The following is a 6000-nucleotide window of genomic DNA, read 5'->3' on the forward strand; positions in this document are numbered from 1 at the left end:
GATACTTACTCCATTGAGTTTTTGAAAGGCATAACCAAGACGCTGTAATAATGACCTAATCAAGATACTACTCAAATCACATACATAAAATCAATATTAATTTCTAATGAACGAAATGAGATTATACCTGCAAACAGCGAGGCCACCGAGAAGCTCATTTTGAAGAGACTCAGCTTGAGCAAGCGCAAAGACCCTTATTGTTAACCTTCTCAGCATAAAGCTCAACACTATTTTTAGGAAACTTGAACCTTTTTTGAACAACAGATGTCAGTTCCCTAATCCTCCTCCCCTTCTCACCTTTAACAAACCAAATAACCCAATAAGCAAAATATAAATATCGGGAAAAAATGAGAATTTGATTTTGATTTAATTTACCGAGAACTTTTGGGTACGGGTGGCACAAATGATGATTTCAGTTTTATCGCTTTTATATAATTGATAAATACTTACACTTACACTAACTAAACCGCTCTTTAACTACCCCATTTCAATCATTCTACTTTATCTACCTTCAGATCCAAAACAATCCAAATTCAGCAATAGCATTATAAACTCATAGAGTTTCTTACACCAAAAGAAAAGTGGATTGTCAAGTATCTTCCAAACGCAATAGTGTGGGTTCTTTGGTTAAAGCAAAATCGGAAAATTTTAAAAGCAAGGAGAAATAATTGTGAAAGATCTTAATTGAAGTTAAAGAGACTTTGTATAATTGGTCGAGGAGCGATGCTCACTTTAGGGAGTTGAGATTTCAAGATTTTATTGTGAATTGGGATAATAGAGTCTTGAAATCTTTGCATTTTTCGTTTGTTGGGTTATATGGAGCGTAACTGTTAATTAACATCATGCTAACAATGTGGTGATTCTGTGTGATTGTAAAAAGGAATTAGGGAATGAAATATAACTTTTCCCAATCAAATAAAAATGCTCATAGTAAACCAACATTCCAAAAATAACTACATATTCCATATGCATTAAGATTGGACATAAAAACGCAGTCAACTCAATCAATCTAATTTAACACTACCTTATTGTTTCGACCCCCACCTATGTGGCAAACGTCCATTAATATGGGTCTCTATTTTATTCATTTAATCAATAGGGCTAAAGCCCAATTCGCAATATCATGGATCAATGTACAAGCCCATTAACTCATGTGTCTAAGGCTGAACCTTAGCCACATGGCTTGCCACTAATGTACATTGATTTATGTCCAGACTCATTTCTTATCAAAGAGATAATTATCAGTTGACAGTTATATTCTATCACAATTACTCAAGCAACAAGATTACTTGAGCTACAAGGACTCTCTACTCTACCTCTATAAATACCACATTATTTTTCATAAGGAACTACGTTGAAACTTGATCCCTAGAGAATAGATCTTGGGTACGTAGGCAGCCATTATTTGGTTCAGTTTCATTTCCCCCAACATCAAATTCCTCTGTTTCTTAGAGCGTTCTTTACCATTGCTCTCGTTGTGTTGAAGCAGTTTACTGCCGAAACATAATTGGCGCCGATCTTTCTACGAAAAATTGTGCCGAAACATTATTTTTTCTATGGCACTGTGCCGATCTTTCTACGAAAAATTTTCCGAGCGAAAATTTTCGTCAATGTCTTTATTTTTTTTTTCTATGGCATTGTGCCGATCTTTCTCCTAAAAATTTTCCGAACGAAAATTTTCGTCATTATCATTATTTTTTCTAAGGCATTCTGCCGATCTTTCTACGAGAAATTTACCGACTGAAATTTTTTGACAGCTTCATTATTTTTTCTAAGGCATTAAGCCGAACTTTACGTTTAAACTTTCCGAGGCTCGCATTAAACTGTTGTTTTCGGTCGCGGCAAAAATTCGCGATTACGTTAACTTTCTAAAGTTTAAAACTTTATTCACCTTCTTTTTATTATTATTTTTTCTACGGCATTGTGATCTTTCCGTTCAAACTTTTCGTCAATATCTTTTGCTCGTAATTCCGCCCGTTTCAACTCAAGGACCTTAAATACAAATTTTTTCGTAAGTCTTTCAGACTTAACCAAAATTTGAAGCTAACTGGAAAAAAATAAAATACTGACATACCTGTTTCATGCTGTCGAATTTTTTTGCCACCGCTTTGTCATATTCTCCGAACTTTTCTCCGTCTTCTTCGGCAGCTCAAAATAACTCAATAATTGCTCAATTTCTTTGATTAAATTGCACTCCCGCAACTTAATTGTGAGTAAGCCGTTACTACTTCATCTTCTTCGACTTTCGTTTCAAATTCGTACACTTCCTCCATTTCAAATTTCTCAAATCCTAGTTTTTTTTTTTTTTTTTTTAATTTCCTTAAGCGACCATCGACGCGGTTTCAGGTAGTCGCTGTATCTGTCACCTTCTTTCCACCTCACCAAGACTGCGATCGTCATCGAATTTTCTTCTCGAGTATTTTTCGCCCGTATAGTACGGTAGTTACTACCTGAAAAAACAAGAAAAACGGGTTAGATTGGTCAAAAACCGGGTCAGCAAGCTCAAAAATCGGGTTCACCAGGCCAAATCGGTTCAACACAGGTACAGTGCCCTTCCTTTACGGGCGCTGCACCATATCATGTATGTTCTTGTAAGTTCCGGATGCCCAGCCGTATTAAAACAAAGAAGGTACGGTGCTCTTCCTTTGTGGGAGTTGCACCGTATCATGTTTTAGTTCAAAACTTAAAACTAGTTTTGATACTGGCGCCACCAGCTCGTACAACATCGTCAGATGTTATAGCGGCTTCCATGTTCACTTAGCTTGAGGCTCGTTTCCTTCATTAGATGGTGCTATACCGTATAATGTTGGTGGAGACCGAAGGGAGTATGGATTTTGTTGGGTAAAGATAGTTGCCGCAGATTCGAAGTCAATTACTTTTGTGGGTTTTGAGCACACCCAATCGAAGACCATCAATGTAAACCTCCACGCGGGCAAGATTGCCATTTCGAGTGGCTTTGTATTCCAAACCTTCTGCTGTTGGCATCGTTCTTGAAGCTCCCTCTTTGGATGCATCGGAAGTGTTTGGGAGTAACCATTGGTTGTAAAAGCGGTTGAAATACCCGCCGGACAACAAGCAGATATACGACCCGCCAAGAAAAATTGCGCCAAAGAATGGATTCAAAATGTCTCCAAGTACTTTAGGTGCTTTGCAATCTCCCAAACCAAAGGAATTAAACCCTGGTTTCAATAATTCATCTCGAACTTCCTTTACAAACTCTCAAATCTGTGCTTCAAGGGCACTTGATCCATGCCTTAGGTGGACATGAAGCTTGTGCTTAACTGCGACACGAGCAAAGTTTTCATTATTTACAGCGGCAGCCAGCTCTCAAGTCGGTCAAGCGACCGGAGGTAGATCTGGTAATGCGTAAAGAACGGTACCTTGTAATTAGATGATCCAAGACAGCCACCGACAAACTCCGGTCGTTGGTAACAGGAAACTCTAGATGAAGGCCGTGAAGCATGAGTAATAGCTTCCACCAACAAACCCCTATCTCGAACTTTATATTCAAGGCACTTTCCGAGCATCAAAGTTAACACTCCTCAATATGCTCTCTCGGGACATTGCATGGCTTGTTTTATGCGTTCTATCTCTTTAGGATCAAACTCCACCTGAATTCCAATCCAATTCATGAGGTGGTGTGCGGCGATTCTTCCCCTTCAACATAATAAACACCGATTAAAGGCTTCAACATCTGCAAGTGTCTTGCTAGATAGAACCCTATAGCAACTCAAATCACTCTCAACCTCCCCATCTTCCATAGAGATTCGCTCCATCATCACGAAGACCCTTTTCTCGATTCTCGTCTTAGCAGAGCGCCTCCCTCACCAAATATGAATGTGTCTACGCCCTTAGTATCTTCATCAAAAAACAGGAAGTACTCGGGGCAGCCCATCTAGATGGAGCAAATCGACGGGCTTGGATAAATGATTGAAGTCTTTTGTTCAGAGCAAACCGATCACAGGACCATGTTACTCACCATTTGTTGCCTCATTCTTGTAAGTTGACCCTCGTGTTTTGGGGGTATTTAAGAAAAAGAAATCTACTAACAACCCACTTCAGGTAAGCATCCCCAAGTAACTCTGCTCTTTCATAGCAGAACGTCTCTTGACACGATGCAGCAGTCAAGGCTTCTAAAATCTTGAAAGCAGGTAGAGGATAATTAATCATGTCCTTGAGCTGAACGTTAAGAAGCATACTTTCAACCCTCCTCATGATTGAAGGCAATCTCGAAAGCACCTCGAACAAGTGAACCCGGAAGAGGATGAATAAAACATAACTTCGGGGAGGGAGGAAAACATAGTATGTTTTGTCAAGAGCGTCTTCGGATTCAGCTTCTTGATCTTCTGGATTCTCAAACCGAGGGGAGAGGAGGTTCTTGCAGTATGATACACCACGACCTCTTATAAGAGGCTGTTTCTTGTAGATCAGTTTCTAGTTTTTCATGGATTGGGAAAACCGGCAGCATAGCCACTATTTATATAGGGTTTCCGCGCTGGCTTTCCATTGCTACTGGAATTCTTCTCCAACTCCAACTTCATCTCTACTCTCAATTCTTATCTACTCAACATTCTTATCTAATCTGAAAACTTTGAATCCAATTCGTAGTTAAATTCCTTTTATTACTATTATTACTATATTGCCCCTATGTTTAATTTCAACATTCACATCGTCGTATCGATATTCCGCTGGCACACGTCGTCGACATCACTTTCGCGTTGTTACGTAATGTGTTCGGTACAGTGTTCGGCACTCAATTTCTTTTGAAATTTTATTTATGTGCTCTTTTATTTTATCTGTGCATTTTCGGCCATTTTTTATTTAACTACGTCCTTGCGTATCGTGATAATGCTAATTTGAATTTTTTCATTTCCGCTTAATTCACTTAATTTTTCCGATTGTCCATTTTCTTATCGTTTACGTTCACACGATACTTTATTATACACTCCGCTTACTCTTTTATTATTTCACGTTTTCCGTGATTTATCTTATCTTCTTTGCCATGTGAACTTTGTTCGCCTGACAAAGAGGGGGCGGTGTTTCGACCCCCACCTACGTGGCAAACGTCCATTAGTAGGGGTCTCTATTTTATTCATTTAATCAATAGGGCTAAAGCCCAATTTGCAATATCATGGATCAATGTACAAGCCCATTAACTCATGTGTCTAAGGCTGAACCTTAGCCACATGGCTTGCCACTAATGTACATTGATTTATGTCCAGACTCATTTCTTATCAAAGAGATAATTATCAGTTGACAGTTATATTCTATCACAATTACTCAAGCAACAAGATTACTTGAGCTACAAGGACTCTCTACTCTACCTCTATAAATACCACATTATTTTTCATAAGGAACTACGTTGAAACTTGATCCCTAGAGAATAGATCTTGGGTACGTAGGCAGCCATTATTTGGTTCAGTTTCATTTCCCCCAACATCAAATTCCTCTATTTCTTAGAGCGTTCTTTACCATTGCTCTCGTTGTGTTGAAGCAGTTTACTGCCGAAACACTTATTAATGAGCGGCGTGTTCTTTAACATGCTAAAGAACGAATAATCAAGCATTGTATCAAAACTCTCTTGATGACTACGTCCACTAAACCCCTCTTTAAAATACTCATTTTATATTCATTATTCAACATACTTCCTCTATATTCAGATCCAAAAACTAACCACATTCAACTAACAAACAACAATACCCAAAATGCCCAATTTTTATTAACAAATCAATTCAATTAATATAATTACCATACTAATAATTAAAGCAAATCAATGAATCTAATTAAAATTAAAATGATGATATGACATACCTGACAATTAATGAGCAGCATGTTCTTGGGCATGAGCAAGATGACGACGTTCTTCAAGAAGAGCAACCAAGTAAGAGAAAATCATCCCACCGAAACAAACATGGAAAATAGGATCAGGTGAACCGGTCAGAATATATTTCTTATGATAATTATACTCCGTCAGCCACAAACTGTTAACCCAAAATAAAC

The 6000-nt window shown here is 38.2% G+C and overlaps 1 pseudogene; it reads right to left on the bottom strand.

The window, feature by feature from the left end:
- Window positions 1–2868: 2868 nt before the first annotated feature.
- Window positions 2869–5622, bottom strand: LOC147518415 (endoribonuclease Dicer homolog 1 pseudogene; annotated as a pseudogene).
- Between the last annotated feature and the right edge of the window lie 378 nt (window positions 5623–6000).

This window comes from Coptis chinensis, chromosome 2 (genome assembly GCF_015680905.1).
Source record: "Coptis chinensis isolate HL-2020 chromosome 2, ASM1568090v1, whole genome shotgun sequence".
NCBI classification, from domain to species: Eukaryota; Viridiplantae; Streptophyta; class Magnoliopsida; order Ranunculales; family Ranunculaceae; genus Coptis; species Coptis chinensis.